The sequence below is a fragment of the Protopterus annectens genome, chromosome 3.part0, assembly GCF_019279795.1.
Source record: "Protopterus annectens isolate FY-2018-M chromosome 3.part0, PAN1.0, whole genome shotgun sequence".
In the NCBI taxonomy this organism is placed as follows: Eukaryota; Metazoa; Chordata; order Ceratodontiformes; family Protopteridae; genus Protopterus; species Protopterus annectens.
In genome coordinates, this window is record NC_056731.1 from 1971733227 (window position 1) to 1971756225 (window position 22999).

Genomic DNA, 22999 nt, shown 5'->3' on the forward strand with positions numbered 1-22999 from the left:
TAGGGCATGTTGGATGGACAGATATATATCTCAGAGAATCCACATGCTCTGGAATAGGCTTCCCATCCATGTGAAACAGAAGCCTTCCCTCACCCTATTCAAGTGCAACCTGAACAAGTGAGTGAGAAGTCATAAATTAACCACAGTCTGACACCTATGTCTCTGATGGATATAGATAGCCTAACCTAACATGCATCCCATAAAATAATCTGTAAGGTGCAATAACTCATGGGATACATTTGAGTTGCATTGCTAGGCTTAATAAGGCCACAGTTGTTATTAGCCTAGTATACACCTATGAACCTAAAAACCTGCATCTGGAAATGGGTGTATAAATGCCCCAGTGGTCACAAGCCTAGTGTACATCTATCAGCATAAGAACCTTCATCTGGAAATGGGCATATAAAGGTCACAGTGGTCATTAGCCTGGTATACACCTTTGAGCCTATGAACCTATGTCTGTAAATTCACCTCAAGAACAGAGTAAAGTAGAAGCCTTCCCATTCTGACCAGATGAGAAATCTAGTCATTTGATGCCAAGACCTATACTTCCACTCTTGTTCCCAAACTCTCTACAGCCTCAGTTGCAGAACCCAAATAACCATCAGTATATACAGAAATAATTACAATATGCATATGAGCTGTGATTGTCAACAATATGTATGCAGTAATAGGACACCATGGGATTCTAAAGATTATTCTTAGATTTCAGTGTACTGTTTCATGAGTTACAACCATCCATCCCTAACCTCTTTTTCTCATTTTCCACATGGTGTTGCGATATCATTTTAGTAGTGACAGTCACCTAGAGCCAATGTTCATATCTGCATTAAAAAAATAAGCATCCTGATTTGCTTGCTAACACCTAGACAAAAAAATCACCATTACTTTATATTGGCAGTCATAATCTGCGTTCATCTCTTGAGGATTCTTGTAAACATTAAATGTTCCAAACTGTGTTTGTATACTGAGTTGCATGATTGTGCAAGCAACATACTGGTTTACTCACCAGGGGGGTTTCCTGTGCAACACTAAGTTTAGCAGTAGAGAGGACCTGTTCCATGCCCTAACCCTGCAGTTTTGTAAGAATAACTCAAGGCTCAGTGGTGCTACCTTGATCAGATATAGCACTTCCCGGTTTAACTTCTCCAAGTGTTTTGGGTTTCTAGTATCATGATGGGAATAGACCCCATTTGTAAGTCTAGGTATGATTAAAGTTAATGAAAGTAATTTATTTTAATCCTTGATGTTAGCCAGAATTGCTCTTCGCAGCACCTGCAATGTGCCCAGAACTGACTGTTTCTGTAATTCATATGGAGTTACATGTATCAGTAGCATATCTAAATATGACTGTTTGAGACCTGTTGCTTCTACTACTCTTGGAACTGCCCGAGTATCCTTCTTCCACATTGCCCTAATATATGCCAGCAGATCCTAGTATTTTATGACTTTGTGTCTTTTTGTACCTAAGATACTTTAATCACTGTATGCAGCAATTTCAATGATCAATGCTACTTTTGTCATTTTTTCATGGATTACTATATCTGGTTTTCCTGAATTTTTTTTTGAACTGTTGGCAGTTGGTGATCCCATGTGATATAAACTTCATCATTCTCTATAATGCTTTGCGGCTCATGTTTCCAATACTTTTTAGCTACTTCAGTATTGCAATGTTTAGGAGACTGATTAATTGTCAGATTATATTGTAGATTGTACTGATAGTAAACCTTTTAACAGGTGCTACTCTAATAATTGCGTAGTGCAACAGCCCTCAGAAGATTCACTATTAAACCATATCAGGCAGCACAGTAGTTTTGATATCGGTTATTTTGTGTTGCCAGTAAGAAAACTGCTCTGCAGAGTTGGAGCATTGAGTTAAAAAAATCAGATTTTAAACAAATTTTAAACAAATTTGCTCATTTTCATGTTCATGAACTATGTATGCTGGATAACTCTGCCAGTATCACTTAGATTTTATATATGTTATACACCTTACTTTATGGTTAACTATTTTTAGAAATAAAATCCCTATCTTAAACTTTCTATTTAGTTAAACAGAGAACTACTGTACAGGATATTAGAAAGGATTTGGAAGAGAGATTGGATAAGCAATTCACAACAAACAATGGGAGGATATGCTAGGTCTCCCAAATCTGCAACAATATCTAGAAGATTTAGGATTTTTGCATAGAAATATTTACATTGATATGTTTATACCCCAAGTAGACTCCAGCTTATTTTTCCTCAGGGAGACAGTCTGAGGTGTGAGGGTGAAAAAGAGGTTATTGGGAACATATTTTCTGGGAGTGCAATGCGTTGGTGGACTTTAAGTTTTCCCTGTAGGATGCACTGTCAAAGATGCTGGTGGGCAGATTGCTCTGACTAGGAAGATGATTTTTCTGTGCTATGATACAGAATCGGAATTGCCTAGACATAGTAAGACATTGCTGTGTCTAATTATGGTGGCTGCCAAAAAGCAATTACTAGAAAATGGAAATCAAAATCTAAATCAACTATACAAGAAGTAGTGAATATAGTAACAGAGATAAAACAACTGGAATTGAGATCTTTAGAAATGGGTCAGAGCAAACTATATAGGAAAAAATGGGAATTCTGGGAATAATACATACAAGGGAGGAATGAAGTTTAAAATGTGGCAGGACTTAAATAAGCTATGTAATTCTTGAGTGAGAAAGATTAGGCAGATGAAAAGTGATGCATAATGTCAGCAAATGGGAGTGTGTGTCTGTATGGTTTGTGATGTAAAATGCTTGCAACTAGGATTGTGTCAGTGTGGTTTGCTTTCGTTTATATACATATATGATTGCCTATATAGTAAGCAGTAGTTTACTAAAGATGTTTCTTTTTTATAAAAAAGACTGGAATTGAATAATTTATGTAATGTTGCTTAGGTTATATGATATATAGCAATATATGTGAAGTAAAATGTTTGCTATGTTAATATAGTTTGATTACTTGTATGAATGTAAATTTGCCTATATCACAAGTGATAATTCTTTAAAGGTGTTTGAAGAAATATTGCATTAGGGTTTGTTGCTGTAAAGAAACATTTTTAAAAAGGTTCTTGCAGCAGTTGTTCTGGGCAAAGCAGGCAGTCAACTTGGTTCTAAACTGCATTCTCCAGACTAGAGGCCAAGTCAGAATAAAACTGTGTCAGTGTATATGTCACCTTTAGCTACTTCCTTGCAACATGAATCTCTTAAGACATCTGTTTTGGCATGTGAAACACAGTCTGTTTACAGATGCAATGCTAAAACATAGGCAGTTATAACAGGCGTGTAACAGGAGTTATGTTCTTTGAATGGTAAGTCTTCCATGACCTGCTTGACAAGCGATAAGCTGCATTTTATTGAAATGCTCTGTCATCCATATGATAGATTAAAACAGTCACAGTGACAAAAAAAAAACAGTGCAGACCATTGTTTTACAGGAGAACCAATTTGTTTGGATTGTTTAAAAATTTCTGCATGGAACTATTTTGTTTGGGATTGTATACTTTTTAATGTAGTTAGTTATTGGCTGCACCTACAGTGGGATTATCTCCTACAAAAGGAAGATCATGTTGAGCAAAGCTTCATTCTCTGTCCAAAGTCGGGCTGCTATATTCACTTTTGGAAGTTCAGACTCAAGAAAACCATTAACCTTATAGGCGGGGGACTGAAACAGCACACACATGATGTGGGGTCTGTCCTACTAATTATATGTGCATAGAGTGCATGTTCTCAAATTCTGTTTGAAGGCCAGGGCTGATGCATTTAAACCCTTACTCCTATGTTAAGAAGATTGAAGGGTGAGACAGATTTGTTCCTCTTGGATGAATCCAATAGCTCTGATTCATGTGATTGAACTTTAATATACTAGTCACAGCCTAGTGTAGATTGTCTTAATAGCATCCTATGGACCTCTACAGTACATTTAAAGGATATAAATATTGGTGCAAATATTTTTTGCAAAGGGGGTTGCATACCCTTCATCACCCAATGTGATAACTCTGTAGCCACATTCCCAGTCTTTAAATATGCCTTTTAAAATTATTTATTCTTATTCTGAGTTGATCTAGTTAGTCACACTTATGCTAGTGACCTATTTTAAGGAGCAATCCAAGGTGGTAATTATACTACTAGGGGAAATTTATACAGAGCATTGGGGAACTTCCCTCTACTCTTCTCTGTATATACCATGGGATCTTTTACAACAACCTGAGCTACCACCAACTCAGATGGGACTTTGGTTTAATATATCATCTAAATGCTGGCACACTCAGGACTGCAACATTCCCTATTGTTGCACTGTAGTGTCAGCAATCTGAAAATTAATTCAAGCGCCTGAAGTAGAAATAGAACACACAACCTTCTGAGCTATCAGAACTTAAGACAAGTGTGCTAACTGTTGAGTCACTGACACAACAGTACTATTTCTAAGGTTAAACAGACGTGGAGAAAATGAAAAACTGTACTTCCCTTTCTTTAAAAGTGATGTGATCTCAGAGGCAGCCTATATGAAGATCATAGGTGCGAGGAAAAGTGGATGCAAGGTACAAACAACATTTTTAATGGGTTATAACATCAGTCAGATATGGTGGTAAGAGTGTAAATGATAGGTCAAGCTTAGGTCAGCTCTGCATTGAGTAACTCAAATAAATATTTATGTAGTTAGTTATTAATTCATTTATTTATTTATGTATTTGTTTACTGGAGTAGTGCATCGATTAGTATTGACCAATTTTAAGCTCAGCTCAGGTGCAATGCAAAACATTTCACAAACAAAATACAGAAACGTAAGCAGTAACAGAATTATTCAGACTAATTACATAGAAAAAAACTGCACACACACACACACACACACACACACACACACACACACACATATATATATATATATATATATATATATATATATATATATATATGCCTATGAACTTAGGAATGAACAAATCTAGTGAAAATAGGCCCATTTTGGATGGGTTACCATTTCTAGGACCCAGATAGACCTGCACCAAACAAAACTTTAATCATTTTCATGTAGTTTAACACTGTTATGAATAAGGAGCATAAATTTAATTCTAAGCAAGGAAGTAGTCAAAGGAACATAAGAAACTTAGTCATATACACCTTTAAGCAAGCATAATTATATGTTTTTGTATCCATTTACAAGCAATTAATAGTGTGCACCACCTAAGATATGCAGGTTATACATGATAACCATGGTGTACGTCTTTGTTTTCTGTTCCAGTCATAAAAATATCCCTTAAGGTAGATGAAGCAGTACTTTCTGTGATCTGTAGTGGCAGTTTATTCCATAGGCTGGGAATGTGTCTCATTAGGAGCACATCTCTCCACTGACACTTATTTATTTTTTGTTTTAAATTTAGGTCCATAGTGGGAGCATTTCTGCAACCATTAGATTTCTAAAAAAATATTCACATAATATTGTATTTTTCATGGTTTGAAAAGCAAGACACAGCCTGCAGGCTGCTGACTATAGAGAGATTTGTGTTGATCTTTAAGGATAGTTGAAGATTTAAGACCTTTCATTTGTTTGGTCAGGTATCTTTGGGGCCTTTCTAGCTGAGTGATATGTTTTTGATTTATACATAACAAAGGTGGCATTGTATTTAAAGTTTGGACTGATAATTGAAGAGCATTTCTTTGGATCTTGAAGATATTCCCTTAGAAATTAACTAGACAAGACAGAAGGATTTCCTGACTATAGTGGAGAGAGTTGTCCACATAAGTACTCAGACCTGGATAAAGAGGAGTACCATTTGTAACATATGAGGTGGGGACAGCCTTTTTTGCCCACAGTTAATGTACTGTACCTTTTTGCATTTACCTTGATACTGTCTTTAGTACACTGAGTATCTGCATGTTCTAGCACTTGATAGGGCTGTTTAGCATGAGTGGGTAAATGGATAATGGTGTCCAGCTTGTAGTCATCACCAGTGACACTTCTGGAAAATAGGTTTGGATGTTTTCAAAATAAATGTCAAATAGGACAGGGCCCAGCACTGATCTTTATGGTAACCCACTAGCTACAGATTTGTTCAGACAGGGTACCAACATCTTTCCAACCTGGGATCTGTTGGATAGCCATTTTACAATCTACAAATAACATTAGGATTTACATTGTTTGTCTGATTCTTTTAATGATTGGCACACAATCTGTGCCTCCAAATAGTCTGTTGTGATGAGTCCAAATAGTCTGTTGTGATCAGTGTACTACCCCAGAAAGCAAGCTAAATAAAAAAATACATAATAATACCAGCATGAGGGATAGCATTAAAAGCTTGGCACAGTCAAGGTAAGCAGTGTGCATTGAGTTACCACTTTCCACATACTCTGTATCCTTTAGGTTCAGGAGACCGGCCCTGTTGTTTACTGCATTTTGTTTACTGGGATGTAGATCATGTAAGCTGCCTGTGCCTGCAGATATGAGCGCTGTTATGATATGCTCCATGGCTTTGGATATAATGCTGATGAAGATGACCAGCTGATAATTACCTTGATACGTTAAGGGGATTCCCTTGTGTGTGGGAGTCACACTGGTAGTTTTGAAGGCATCAGACACAAACCCCATGGATAGGCTGTGGCTGAACAGTTTACATAGCGGCTCAAACAGTGCATACTTCATGGTAATGTAGTGATCGGGTGGAGGCATTTAAGGCTACTAACGTCTCAGTTGGCATAATATCTAATGCTATACATTAACAGACAAGAGGTGAGGAGATTGGTCATTCTCATTCAGGCTACCCCCCCCACCCAAAGAATGTGTACCATTGCCCTAATTAATTTGTTAAAGACCATTAGCTCAGAAAAGCAAGTGTTTCTTCATCCACAAAGCACCTGTGCCATATGTTATCAGGTTAATCCATGCTGTAAAATAAAACCAGTAGGTAGTGACTATGGCCAACTACTGCAGGAGCTGCAGCTTTCCAGATATAAACAAAGTTGCGACTATCCAGATAAAGACAAAGCATCCGTAGGAGAATCCCAATTAACGGTAATCATCCTATGTGTCTCGGGTGAAGAAGACTGCCAGTGGTGGCTGGACAAAGGACTAAGGCTTACTCTGGAAAGAAATATCCACCTGTTTAAAAATTAAAGTTGTTAGTTGCCTGTCTGTTTTAGAGGTTTGGTGCTATAGTGAGATATGTTTAACTAAGTAGAATACAGCCCGACTTAGATATCCATTTTCCAAAACATTACAAATAATAAACAATATTAATTATTTTATTTAAATCTTTACACATACTTTTCAACAGCAAGGATTTTTTTAATTTGTTTAAAAATAATACTTGTTACATAATTGTATTTGCTGTAATTTTGTCCACATTAGATTGGTCTAAATCCAGATTACACCTACACTGATAGCTGAACAGTTTTTTACCAATGTATTATTACTTTTAAAATGGTGCATAGTCTGGAATTGCTGTAAGCAGAAATTATTTATTTTAGTTTTGAGTACCCAGTAATTATTATTATTATTTTTTTCTTATAAAGCTGTCTCTATATTCTGTATAGTTATGTTAATACATTCTTGGTCAAATATTGCGCAGTTCGAAAATTTCTTTTAACATCTGCTTCCTTCATTGAATTATAGCATTTAGTATTTGGAAATGTCACAATAAGGAAGATTATTTGCAGCAGAGTAAAAATAGACTGGTCATGTATGCATAAAGACAAATCATGTAAACATATTTTTGGCTGAAAATTCCAGGATTATTTTAAGTCATTGAGGGATACATGTTAAGATTCCTCATGAAAATGTTTGCGTCTGCCAACAGAAGAATTAAGAATTATGATACACCATACAAGAATGTTTAACACAGGCTTGACCCAGCAGATGGCTACAGACTGAAGAGGATCACACTTTTTTAAATGGATATTAAACAAAAACTGCTGTATTTTGTATTCATACTTTATTGTATAAAGTCTGTTAAAGGTTTGCCATCTAAAATTAAACAATGTATTTTTCATTGAGTAGCTGGACATTTGCAGTGTCTGGAAGTTTGTCTTTTTATGTATGTATGTATGTATGTATGTATCAGTATCATACCTCTCAACCTGGAAACATCAAAAATCTGGACAAGGGCCATGAAAAATGGGTACAAATCTGTATGATGATTATCATCTAATTTGCATACATAATTACATAACCCCACCCACTCCTTTGGAATTGTGGGATATCAACTTTCGACCACAAACTGAAGAACAGACAACCAAAATATGGCACCAGAGTCCCCCTGCAGCTCTTCCAATGTCCCATTACCTGGCTATTTTGCCCCATTTAGCATAAACACTAATGTGTGCATACTGCTTTACTTCTGCAATGAGGATTTGGATTTTATTTTTACATTTTGAGGCGCATCATCAAATACACAAACACTAACAGACATCTGATAAACAAAGCAATACTGTCTTACAATGAAAATAGACTTGGCATTAAAACGTCTCTGTCCTTGAAACTCACATTCATTGAAACAGCATTGAAACCTGCACCACATCCAAAGAAAATACATCTGGCCAGTAATGGATAAAGATTACTTTTGGGCTGTTTTCAAATCATTGGCCCCTTGCACACAAAACAAGAAACATACATATGTTCTTTTCTTTGATGCACCTTCCTGACTTTATTAAGTTATATTCCTTGTATAATACAGCACACTTGTTATAAAGAGCACATTTTAAATTTATTGTTTGAATGAACATTTTTCCAGCAGGCTGTACTGTAGGCAATGAAAGAAAATGCATGAACCAATAATTACAAAACTGCCCAATACAGAACATTTTCATCATAAAAGTCTACTTCCACACCCAAACTATAAATAGAATGACAGTAGTGTAAGTCATAGGCATCTTGCACAGCTTCTCTCACTTTCAATTTCAGGGGGGGGGGGGGTTGGGGGGGCAAACGGTCAAAAACCAGGGACACGTTTTAAACATTGCTTGTATAATTATGGAAAGTTGCAAGTTTCAAATGTGTTACCCCCATGCATGTTACTGGCAAGTCTTGAATCCAGAACACTATACACACACTACAGTTAGTGCAACATACCATTATGCTAAATCAGCAGTTTAAACAATAAGAAGACTGAAACTTAATGGCTATCATTTAGTGAATTCAGTTCTCACTTCTCACCATAGCTCTCAAGTCTCAACCTCTTAGCACAAAAAAACCTGGGCAAACAACAAAGCCAGTAATGGGGGAATACAAATTCTGTTGTCACCATAGCTCTCAACTCTTAGCACAAAATCTGGCTAAAGCTGAAAAATGGTCGTGGCTATGGACTTTAGGCTCTTTTTACCCAAAGGTACAGGGTTTGAGCCTAAATACCTCTAGCCACCAGGTGTGGGGGCATTTTCACACATACATACATAGACACGCCACACTGTAAAGTGCAAATTCCCATTGCTTCATTCCAAAAAAGAAGGGAAGAACTTGTCTTAGAAATGCTCTGCTGAGGTATTTTGATCCCATTGTAAGGCTCTAAGGAAGCAGTCATGACTAGTTTGAATTAGCTGTGCCCCTCCAGACTACCATATTTGCATATCTGGTAGACTGATGCATCACTATGTACCTGTGGCTGCAGAATGCATTAGTGCTACAGCAATGTCTGAATCAGAAGCACCTATAACATTGTGCAGACCTGCTAGAGGCAGGTTCGCACAGTGTACTATGTGTTTCTGATAACATCCTATAATGTATGGGAACTGATAAGCTTATGCAAACTCTAATAATACACCTTTAATGACTATAAATGTTTCATTCCAATGAACGTACAAGGAACTTAATCAGATAAACACAACTTTAAAACATCCAATTAAATACAAACTTGATAAGATCACATAGGAAGTCCTATCAAAATAAAACACATCATTAAATCAATAATGCAGATTCCCTTTCTTAAGGAAAACACTAAATTAACTGAACCATTTATCTCTGGAGTTCTAAATGAATTAAAATGAAACTGCCAAATTATCTGCTTGTGAATCTTCACATCTAAAATCATTAATTACCTGTTTGCATACAAAAGAAGTAAATATTTTAAAAACCTCCACATTGTGTACTGTGCTTGTATAAAGAATTCATTTCACCTTTGTTCTTAAGACTTATGTGCTTACCTGCATTCCCTATACAAAAACAGTCACATGCTAAGCGATGAGCATGATAAGTCAATTGACTGATACCAAAGGTGTGCATGCTATTGAAACCAGCTATAGCATTGTTTTAAATATTTTTACCACACAAGGACTATTCACCGTCATTCTACATTGCCTGCAACCAAAACAAGAAAACGTTCCACTTGTTTTCTTTCTACTCCTAACTGTGTTGTAGGTAGTATTTCTTCTTTCTAGCATTTTCTCACACACACACACACACACACACACACACACACACACACACACACACACACACACACACACACACACACACAAGCACACCCTTTGTTCAAATGAATGGCAGCTCCTAATACAGCAGATTAAAATGAATGGCAGCAGTCCTCGCATTCAAAATGAACAGCAGAAAACGAATGGCAGCTGGTTCCTGTTCCTCCTTACCTAAAACCAGTCCTGAACGGCAGAGCTTTCTTGGGCAGGCAACAGCTTAAACCATACAGCAGCATATCTTTCTCAGATAGTCCCAGCACGAACATCAGCTTTATTTCTCGGGCAATACAAGTCCCAGATTAAAAATGACTGGCAGGCAGCTAAGCATTTCTGTCTGAACCAGTGGCAAGCTCTTCAAATGCAGCAACCACTTGCAGCCAGCCGTAAATGATGACGCAAGCTCAAGGAGCTCAATTCCGACTGGCTGGTAGTGCTGACGGAGCTAACATCACCGCGCACATGATGACGTCAGCTCCGACAGTGCGAAAATTTAAAAAAAAGAAAGAAAGAAAGGCAAAGAAATCAGAAATGAAGAGGTGCCACTCGTGAATTGTGGCACCCCTTCATTTGGACCCCAAAACCCAGTAAAAATCGAGTAATTTGGGACGGTTGGGAGGTCTGGTATGTATGTATGCATGCATGCATGTATGCATTTATTTTAGCCAATTCAGGGCACTGGTCTCTATCAATTAGCACAGAGGATTAAAGCTATGAGTTGCTAATAAGCTGCTATTTGTAGTCCTGAGTTTGATTCCTTCAGCTTCTGTTTACCTGCTCTATGATTGGCCAAATCACTCAACTACTCAGTAGTCTGGAAAAGTTGAATAATAAGAACTAATAAGTTCTAATAAAAACCTAGGGACTGTTTTTAAACCCTGCCTGAGAGCATTCAATCAAAAGTGGAATCCTACATACACATAGCCGACAACAGCAGTGTGTTAAAGAATATATATCTATATATATATATATATATATATATATATATATATATATATATATATATTTATATGTGTGTGTGTGTGTGTGTGTGTTTGCATGTTTGTGGTAGTATAGTCACAGCCTGAGGGAACTTCCCTTAGTCTGCTGTCTGTGCTCACTTTGACTCGGGCTATCCACAAGCCTCGGGATTGCGCCCCCCACCACCACCACCACCACCGCCTTCGGTTCTGAAGCAATTTTCAGCTAAAGCTCAAATCAGCCCTGGGAAATCTCAACTTGTAAACACAAGCCTTCCAGTAGAATTAATTATTAGTTTGCTCGGGCCATCCACAAGCCTCTGGATTGTGCCCCCCCCCCCACCGCCGTCTCCGGTTCTGAAGCAATTTTCAGCTAAAGCTCATATCAGCTCTGGGAAATCCCAACTTGTAAACACAAGCCATCCAGTGTAATTAATTATTAGGTGAATGTCATTGAATTTGTTTTTAACAATTTTGTCTTACTTTGTGACCATCTTTGTGAAGTGAGCACAGCTGCATTGAGCTCCATTCAGCTTTTAGCTTGGAGAGCTTTAATGAAGTTGGCCACTCGGTAGGAACATACTCTACTAATCCACCCTTCTTATCATAGCTGGGTGGAACTTTTAGTTAAAGCATACTCCCCATTCTATATTTCCAACTCCCCACTCCCTCCTAGGGAAGCTAATCACAGATTATTTATTATTGAATCTTACCTTACCTTATCTTTAGGCTAAGCTACTTTCTTGCTCAGTCAATCTCTTGCTGCTACTGATAGGTTTCTGCAGCATTAGGTTCTCTTGCTCTAGCCCACTCTGTTCGCCCTTCGGGCTCACTCCTCTCCCCTCCCTGCCCCCAGATCCCATCTGCACCCAGTGCTCCTACACTTATAGCCCATGTATCCCTACCCTTCCACAACAACCTATTACTATCCCTCAGTCATCAGATCAACTCCCACTTCCACACCACACCCTCCACCTCACAACAACCTCCTCTGTACACCCCACCCACACCATGCAAGGCATACTAGGACTAATACTGCTAACTCTCACCACTCTAGCTTACACCACATCCATACACTCTAACATACCAACAAACACTACCTACCACATAACACACACCCACACACAACCTCACACAAATATAGTAACATGCTCCACACTATTTAACAACTCATTACTCTACATACACAAAACAGCAACCACACTACCTCACAAAAGGCTAACCGTACCCAAAAACACACACATATATATATATATATATATATATATATATATATATATATATATATATATATATATAGCCTATGCCATAAAACTCACACTATTCCTCAGAAAATGGCTACTAATCTCAGGGGACATACACCCCAACCCCGGTCCAAGCAACCCAATCCTATCCCAGAAACACAAGTCAGACCTACTTATTATCAATAAAAATGCACGTAGCATATCCAATAAATGACATGACATAACTGTTACAGAGACCTGCTCAAACCTGCCACACAAAACAAAGAAATTCTTCCCCTAGGCTATAACATCCTAAGGCAAGATAGAGGTACCAAAAAGGTAGGCGGAGTTGCAATCTTATTTAAAAATACACTCAACCTCCAACCCCAACAAGACCAAATTACTGCTTTTTACCCCCAATAAATCCAAATCCACATCTCCTACATTCACTATCACCTCCAAAAATGGGGCCACAATCTCCCCCTCCCCTTACACTAAGCTGCTCAGGGTTGAAATAGATAACAATCTAAACTTTAATGTCCATATCTCACAAACCATCCCAAAGGTACATAAGAAACTAGGAACCCTACACAAACAGTTCCTATCCGACCAAGCTAAAATCTCATTAGCCCAAACCCACCTATTGTCTACTCTAATGTATGCATCAGCAATCCTAGAAGGTTCCCCTGCACCCTAGTAAGCAGGCGTGTGCAGTTAGAACTTGTCTGATTAAAGACTGCTAGAACAGGGCTCAGTTTTGAGCTTTTTTCTGGTTAATTGGGTAACTTGTTTAAATCAGTTTGTTTGTATTCTATTGTTTTATATATATATATATATATATATATATATATATATATATATATATATATATATATAAGAAATTGCACTTTATTCATCTGCTTTTACTGTATTTGTGTTTCTTCCTACTTTATTACTGGGGGCATTGACTGCAACGCTGATCTGCGATATATAACAATAAGTATCCTTTTCTGTGCTTTTAAACAGTTTTTTTTGAGTGTATCTGTTTTATTTTCTGAAATAAAAAAAAAAAAAATATATATATATATATATATATATATATATATATATATATATATATACTTGTTTCCCACCTTTCTAAGCTAGTATAGTCCAGTTTTCAAGTTAGTGCTGAATTCAGGGCTGTGTTACAAATCTCTGTGTTTGCCCATACCTTACTTGGATAGAAGGAAGTTTTTCTGTTCACCTGTGAGAGAGGGGAGCTTTGAGCAGCCTATCTGTCCTTGGAGGAGTGGTTTCAGCCCAGAAATTAGTAGTTTATTGGCCATTTTGGGCTAATTTCTATCTCTTTTATTTCCCTGCTATAAATACCGTATTTGCCCGGTTTTGCACGCCGGGCAGTGCCAGTTAGCTAGGGAAAAACTATTCCCAGCTCCACAAAGTCTCCTCTTCAATTTTTCCCTTGGAACTAGACAAACTTTCAACTTAAGCACTCAAGCCATTCATTTCTCAGCCCAGCACTTGCTCAAAACTTATAGCAAGCACTTATAAACCCTAGCACTAGACCCTCCTGTACTGTAAAGTAGGACAAGGCTCTCTATTCGGCCTTACCAGCCATCCAGTAAAACAGTTCACTGTACCTATCCAGGCATGTCCAAAGGGCAGTTTCAGGTGTACTCTCCAGTCCAACTGGTGAATCTGGGCATTTTGAGGCAATGTTACAACTGCCTCATGTACACAGACAACCCCCTCCTCCTACCACCAAACACTAATACATGCGAGAGATACAGTTATACAGCCAAACTAGAGTCTAAGCTCTCTCAATGCAAGACTGGATCAGACAGTCAAGAGGAGAAGGGAAATACTTGCATCACACCACCAGTCTTACATAGAACCATTAAATCAGCACCGGCAAAAATCACACATAAATACATGGAAACATACTCGGAGGCTCTAAATAAAAATCTGCAAAACCAACAGAGACCTCCAAAGCAAACATACAAGCAACCTCCACCCCCCAACACAAGCCATGAAACACATACTTCACAAAACCAGTGTGCCATGCAATCACAGCCCTTAAGGCAAAATAACACACCCAACATACTAGTAATAAGTGACTCTATAGTCAGGCACACTGACATCCCACTCACTAGGCTGAATAAGGAGAAGGTTACTGTTAGCTGCCTGTCGGGTGCCAGGATCTGCCACATAACACAAGCACTCAGGTCACTCCAGAACAAGTACAAATATGACTCTGTCATTGTCCGTGTTGGTGTGAATGACCTGAGACGTACCTCACTGGACTACATGAAAAGAGATATGGAAGAGCTCTCTAATCACGTAGCCCAGGCCGGTATGACCCTGACCCTGAGTAGTATCCTGCCCTCACCAAGAATGATACCACTGTATAAAAAAAATCTCGATTTCAACAATTGGCTAAGTTTCTGGTGTCATTCAAAGGGGAACCAGTGTATGCCTGGGATGACATGCTCAACAAGCCACGCTGCTTCGCTAGAGATGGCTTGCACCTGTCACCCTTAGGGTTTCAAATACTTGTCAAGGCTCTTGCCACCCCATAGTATGTTTTTTAGGCAAGGCTCACAAGACAAACCCACCACCATAAATAGCACAAGTAACAAAAAATTGAGGGTAATGCTACTCAATGCCAGCAGTCTAAACTTCAAAATGCACGCACTCAAGGCACTCCTCTGTATGGAGAAAATCGATATTTGTGCAGTAACAGAAACCTGGTGTAAGGCTCCAGAGAGCACCCCAGCACTACCAGGCTACAACTCATACCATACATTTTGGCCACAGAACACAAACCGAAGTACAAAATGTGGGGGCGTGTCCATATTCATCAAGGATACCCACACCTTCAGGTTAGTGGCACAGCACGATGCTTCAGAGATCATCCACGTGCTACTAACAATGGGCAAAACTGCAATTCAAATTGCAGCTTGCTACAGATCACCCACCATGTCCCAGGACCCTGATTCCGTGTTTCTGGAAACACTGGGAAATGTAAAGGTCCTACCAAACACCCTAATATTGGGTCATTTCAATTACCCAAACATTAACTGGGAGAACTACTCAAGTACTAACTCCCTTGCCCAACTTTTCCTAGAATTTATAAACTCAAATGCCGTGGTTGAACTGGTCAACATTCCCACCAGAGGTGACAACATATTGGACCTGGTCATCACCAACATGGGTGACTGGTGTTCCACACCAGAGGTCAACCCCTCGCTGGTTAGATCTGATCATAAATAAATCACTTTGGATATCCATATTCCCTGGACCCCCGGGCAAGATGCCACTGTGAAAAACTTTTCAAAAGCAAACTTCATGTTACTTAAGACTGAGGTGGAAAGTTTCAAAGCCCCCATGCTGAAGGATAATACTGTCCAAGCTGCAAAATCATTCTACGGGCAGCTACAAGAATGCATGGATCGTGCCACCCCAAGCAAAACCAGTACTCACTCCTCCAAAAAAAAAGAAACCAGTCTGGTGGACTCCTGCCATAAACAAGCTATACAATAGAAGGAGGAAACTAGTACAGAAAAGAGTAAAATCCCAAGAAGGTAAGACATCCCTGATCAGTATCAGCAAGAAACTATGATCCCTCATAAAATAATCCAAGGCGAGCTTTGAAAGAAAAATTGCCAAGGACTCCAAAGATAACCACAAGGCTTTCTTCAGCTATGTCAAGAATCTAAGTTGCAATGCTCAGATCTGCACAGAGTTAGTGCAGAATGGCACAAATTACACTGAACCAACCGATATCGCCAACATCCTGGCAGACAGGTTCAGCACAAACTTCACCCCCCTCTCACCCCCAAAAGGGACCATAACCATACCAGAAGAATGTAGAGTCCCTGGAATCACAGACACTCAGGTTAAAACAGCCCTCTCCAAAGCCAAAAACACAGCTTCAGTGGGACTGGACGGTATCCCAGGCTGCGTCCTACATGAGCTCAAAGATGAACTAACCCCTCACCTAAACATACTGTTCAAACTCAGCCTCTCCACAGGCTACATATGGCACACAGCAATAGTTATTCCACTCCACAAAGGTGGAGCCACAACAGACCCCAGGAACTATTGCCCTATAAGCCTGACTAGCTTGGTCTGCAAGGCTATGGAGCACATCATCATGGAACTCATTAACAGAGTCATTGGGAACCTCCAAACACTGGACCCTACCCAGTTTGGCTTTAAGGGCAGATTATGCCTCCTATACCAGGTGGATTTCTTTAAGACAGTTACCAAGGGTATAGATGAGGGAAAGGTGGTACACACAGTCTACCTAGACCTCGCTAAGGCTTCAACACCATTCCCCATTCTTGTATTATAGACAAGCTCACCAGCCTGAACATAAACCCCTATGTCACAAGATGGGTTGCCAACTGGCTCAGAGACAGAACCCACATGGTGAGAGTTGCAAGAGCTAGGTCCGACTCTAAACCGGTTACAAGTGGTGTTCCCCAGGGCTCAGTCCTAGGACCCCTCCTGTTCTGCATATACTTCTCAGAGGTACAAGCAAGCACAGGAGGACTATGGCTGATCAAGTTCGCAGACAACTGCAAACTAGGGGCTATAATTGACTCTCCGGCTGACACAGACATCCTCCAAAAGGGTCTCACTGAGACAGATACCTGGTGTCAAAATCATGGCCTCAAGCTAAATGCCAAAAAGTGCTTAGTCATCCACTTTGGAAAAAACAAAGTACCCACAAACTACCACATAGGTAGTAGTCCCCTAAATATGGAAGATGTAATAAGGGATCTGGGGACCCAAGTAGATAGTAATTTCACCTTTGATAATCACATTGCCAAAGTGGTTAGAAAATCATTCTACATGACCCACCTAATCACAAAAGGGTTCACATCCAGATCAAAAGAGGTCATTCCGCCCCTCTTCTCATCACTCATCAGACCCATCATAGAGTTCAACACCCCATTTGGGATGTACCTTACAAGACACCTGCAACAGCTGGAAAGACCACAGAAGTACCTCACCAAGAGAATCACTGGCCTCAAACAGATGCCCTATGCAGCTTGACTGAAGAAACTCCAGTTGTACTCGGTTGCATACTGCCTACTCAGAGGTGATCTCTGCCTGACATACAAGGCCATGTCCAACCCAGAATTGATGGACATGCTCCACTTAAAGAAAACCTTATCCCCTCGAGCCACACGCTCTAGGGATCTAAACCTTACCACAACAATAAATAGGACGTGCTGGAGGTATAGATTCCTGTCCCAGAGACTTCACATGCTTTGGAACAAGATCCCAATCTAAATTAGGCAGAGCCCCTCACTAACACTCTTCAGAAGAAACCTTGACGAGTGGATGAGAAACAGAAAGTTTACCTTGGGGATCACTTCAGTGGCTCTGCTGGACAGAGGCACAGGGAACTAATCTAAGGGGGCGGTGAAAGCCAACACATTCTGGCTAGGCTTATAAATGCCTTCGGGCAGATAGCCTAGTACCCACCTATGAGCCTATATCAGGAAAACAGACCTATGCAAACTAGTCATGTTACAATAAAATTGCAAAATTCACTAACAACTCCACTTTTAGAAGTCATCACTGTCTTGCCCTGAAGTAACTACAGTGGTTAGAACTCCTTCAGCTAATTAGCTATCACCAATTAGTCCTCATCTTCAACATAATAAGCAACCCTCAGAAAACCCCAGCCCTAAACCAACTTCTAAACCAATATTCTGCAAATCACCCTCTACTCTCATCCAACAAAACCCTGCTCTGCATAACCAAAGCCAATAACACTGCAGGAAAAAGTCTGTTCTCTCACACCATTGCTAGGGAATGGAATAACCTCCCCCAAAGTATCTCCTCTGCACCATCCATCTCACTTTTCAAGACATCACTAAAGTCACACCTCTTGCAATCATGGCTCTGTCCCTGTATCACATAAAATCTTTTCTGCTCTCCTCCTAACTTGCCACACCTCATCTCCTCACTGCTTACCTCAGCTATTCTGTACTACTCAAATACTCCCTATCAGGAACTACTATCCTACAAACTATTTCTCACGCTATGACATATCTCCTGATTAGCATTATTTTCCAGATTCCATTCCTTCATTTTTATGCTTTGTATTACCAATAGGGAATTCAGAGTTATGCTATCTATATACCAAGCTTGCTCAAATCAAACTAAGGTACGAAAAATCTCCTTGATTGTATATATGTCACTGTATAGAAATTTTCTTTCATTCGTGGATTATGTGTTGTCATATAAAGACATGGAGCTCTGATTGTATATATGCCTCTCTACAGAATTTTGTATTTGTACTGTTATGTTATGGAGCTTTTCTCCCCAGACCTCCGCTGTAAATTAACCTTGTTCCAGTCGAACTTTCCCAGTAAACAAATGTAAAATAAAATAAATAAATGCTTATATATATGTATGTATGTATACTATAAATCTATCTAGATATCTATATATGCGTATAAATTTTATATGTGTGTGTGTGTGTATGTGTATATATATATATATATATATATATATATATATATATATATATATGTATAAATAAATATATATATCTATATATATATATATATATATATATACATATATATATATATATATATATATGGAGAGAGAGAGGACAGGAAGAAATGGAAACAGATGATCCACTATGGCGACCCCTAATGGGAACAGCCAAAAGAAATAGAAGATAGATAGATATGTCTATTGATCTTTTTCTCTCTCTCTCTCTATATATATATATATATATATATATATATATGTATATATATATATATATATATATATATATATATATATATATATATTAATGTTAGTCGTCTTCTTTCGGCTTTTCCCATGATCACCTGTCTGCTCATGATTGGCAGTAGAGTTTTACGGTGTCAAGTTGCCAGCCCGCCACCCAACCTTACACAGAAGGCATGGATACAAATGCACTCACACCTAGGGCCAATTTAGAGTGTCCAATCCACTTACAGCATGTCTTTGGGATGTGGTAGGAAACCAGAGCACCCAGAGGAAACCCACGCGACCACAGGGAGGACATGAAGGCACCCCAGCCGAGGATCAAACAGGAGAACCTCTTGCTGTGAGGTGCCAACGCTAACCTCTGCACCACCGTGGCCACTCATATATATTAACGTTAGTATGCATTCAAAATTTTATTTTATGAAAATAGTTATGGAATTGCAAATCCATGTCCATTTTGGCAAGATGTAGGCTGAGATAGGTTACAATTGAATCTACACTAAGTGTACACTTAGTGTATCCTTTCTGAGTGAATAAACAGCACAGGCAATATGACAAGGATATTCTTCAATACAGATGGTATATAAACTAAGTGTATCCTTAGTGGTAAAGTTTATGAATCCTGGGAAGAGATGTAAACACTTAATGTTCTTGCAAAAAAAAAAAAAAAAGAAACTTTTGACAGTTGGTGCAAATCTTTTTGTTAATTTTTTAGTAAATAAAAATATTCAGAATATGTACCTTAAAGTTTCTGCTGTGCACCAGTATTGAATCAGACTGAAAGTAAAACCTGACCTACTGTAACATGATGTGACTACCCCTCACCCATTTAAAAAATGGAAGGACATTACTGTAGATGTATACTTAAAGCCTCAATGCATACACATTGAAATGAATAGAAAACATAAATGTTAATGAAATTGATAAGTACACTATAAGGAGATCTTAGGTGTAATGAATGAAATATATGGCACTGTGGACTATGGAAACTTCATGTGTTACTCTCCATTGTCTCGCTCATCATAAAGTTCATTCCCGAAATCCATAGTGCCAAATAGTTTATTGTACTACAGAACCCACTCCCATATATTCCTATTATAATACAATGCCCTTATAAGATGCATCAGAGCTTTTAGAAGTATCCAAAGAGGTAATGACATATCTGGAACCAGAAATCAAATGGTACATAACACTCAATCACATAGTATTATGCAAACCAAAGTCACTTCTTCTCTATAAAGCATGTTGCATAAAACCAAGAATTCAAAATAAAACATTCTGGTCCACAGTCAAAGTAGCAGAAACAGCAATTGTGTGGCTGTTGCATATCTGTGTGCATGTTTATGACTGGGAATGTGCATGTGAGTGTTTAGGCATTTGCACATGTGAGTGTGAATGCATGTGTGCACATGTGTATGTGTGTGTTGTGAGCACTCATAACTGGGTGCATAACTTCTGTGGTGGACACTTACAGAGCTAATGTCACTGCCTTGATACCACTGAGTGTCAGGATAAGTCCAGCTACCTTTTAACCCAGAAATTGATTTAAGGGATTAGTGGAGAATTAGTAGATAAAAAGAAAAATCTGCTGCAGTTGTAATCTCCATTTTGTTTCTCAGTGTTTTTTTTATAATGGAGCTATTATAGAAATATAAAAATTCACATCACTGTGTATACAGCATAAATATAATCACATATCTCTCACACTCTGCAACTTACAGTGCAACTATCAATGATTGTTTTCTTCAACATCATCTAAGATTTCAGCTGATCCCATGAAGTAGTATTTTGTAAATAACATGATTTTGGAAATATTAATCTATTTATGGAAATGTTGCATATATTAGTTAATACTAGCTAACAACTAACAATTTATCTTGTATAGTGCGCTACATCTAGACAGTGACTTGTATTTTTCTGTCTGCCACCATGATATTTCACATCATACCTTTTAATGTGCCTTTTTCAATTATGAAAATATGAATGTAAATATAAAAACATGTTTACAAGTGGCGAACAGTGATTAATTTCATCACTGCATAGTTTCATAATTCAATAATCTTAGTGTCATTTTGCTGCTTAAATATTTCCTTTTCTCATGGCTCCCATTGTTAAATTGTAAGTCACTTAATTAGGGAAGCAAGCCCAAAGAAATTTCAGCATGCCATAATGTGTTTGGGGATCAATAGAAGTATACAAAAAGTACTATTAATACATAAATGAAATTTAACCGAAGAATGGAGGTTCTAAAAACATGAATGAAAAACAACTGGGGAAGGGTGTTTGGGGATTAATAGAAGTATACAAAAAGTACTTTTAATACATAAATGAAATTTAACCGAAGAATGGAGGTTCTATAAACATGAATGAAAAAGAACTGGGGAAGGGTGTTTGGGGATTAATAGAAGTATACAAAAGTACTTTTAATACATAAATGAAATTTAACCGAAGAATGGAGGTTCTATAAACATGAATGAAAAAGAACTGGGGAAGGGTGTTTGGGGATTAATAGAAGTATACAAAAAGTACTATTAATACATAAATGAAATTTAACCGAAGAATGGAGGTTCTATAAACATGAATGAAAAAGAACTGGGGAAGGGTGTTTGGGGATTAATAGAAGTATACAAAAAGTACTATTAATACATAAATGAAATTTAACCGAAGAATGGAGGTTCTATAAACATGAATGAAAAAGAACTGGGGAAGGGTGTTTGGGGATTAATAGAAGTATACAAAAAGTACTATTAATACATAAATGAAATTTAACCGAAGAACGGATCTTTTATAAACATGAATGAAAAACTACTGGGGAACAGTGTAAGAAAATAGGCAAATTGATTTACACACACAGCAGGCCATTGCAACTGTTCCCGCATGAAAACCTTGAAACAGTGTTACTTGGTACTTTATAAAAAAAATAGTTTCAAGCTGATGCCACATTTGTACTTACAAAAAACAAGAACAATACTGGCATTGCCACCTAGCCTGTAAATTTTAAAACTCAGAGAAAAAGACTTCAAATAAATTGCACTGTCATAAAATGAGAAACCTAAGAATGAAATTCAGCCATTACATAAACCAGTAAATTAGTTTTACTAAATGTATTCCTTATTTCCTTAAATAGATTGACAAAATAGTTTCCAGCTACTTCTGGAAGTCAGTGGCAACTAAACTCCCATAACTGCTATAGAAAGAAACATGTTTCTTGTGTATAATCGCCTAGGACTGTTAATACTGAAATAAATTCATGCAGAGGAAATGAGGTAACCCTGATGTATCTAATTTTTGCTGGCAAGCCTTTTGTAGCCATTATATGTTGTTTATTCATAAAACAGAACCAATGTACATATGTCTCTATACATATACGATAATTTACAATCTCTAGTATCGTTCTTCTTTTTTGTTTAATCATTCTGTTGATGATATAACAGCATACCATAGTATACATATTTAATGCATTTTGCTAAGAACTTATAAATATTAAACAAATTTAAGCATATATGTTTTTAATTTTAAAATTTTTGAAATTGTTCATTTTTTTCTGTAAGCTAGTCGTGCGAGATTATCACATTAGATTTGTATTGTTTCTCTCTTTCTCTTCTCAAGCACTTGCTTCATTTGGCATGGCAGCTGGAGTCTTGGCTCACTCTGAACCATTGCC

General features: G+C 38.0%; 1 protein-coding gene across 1 annotated transcript in view; it reads left to right on the forward strand.

Moving 5' to 3' along the window:
* VIPR1 (vasoactive intestinal peptide receptor 1) overlaps positions 1 to 22999 on the forward strand; it is a 2416152-nt gene that overhangs the window by 1844281 nt on the left and 548872 nt on the right. The window lies entirely within an intron of this gene.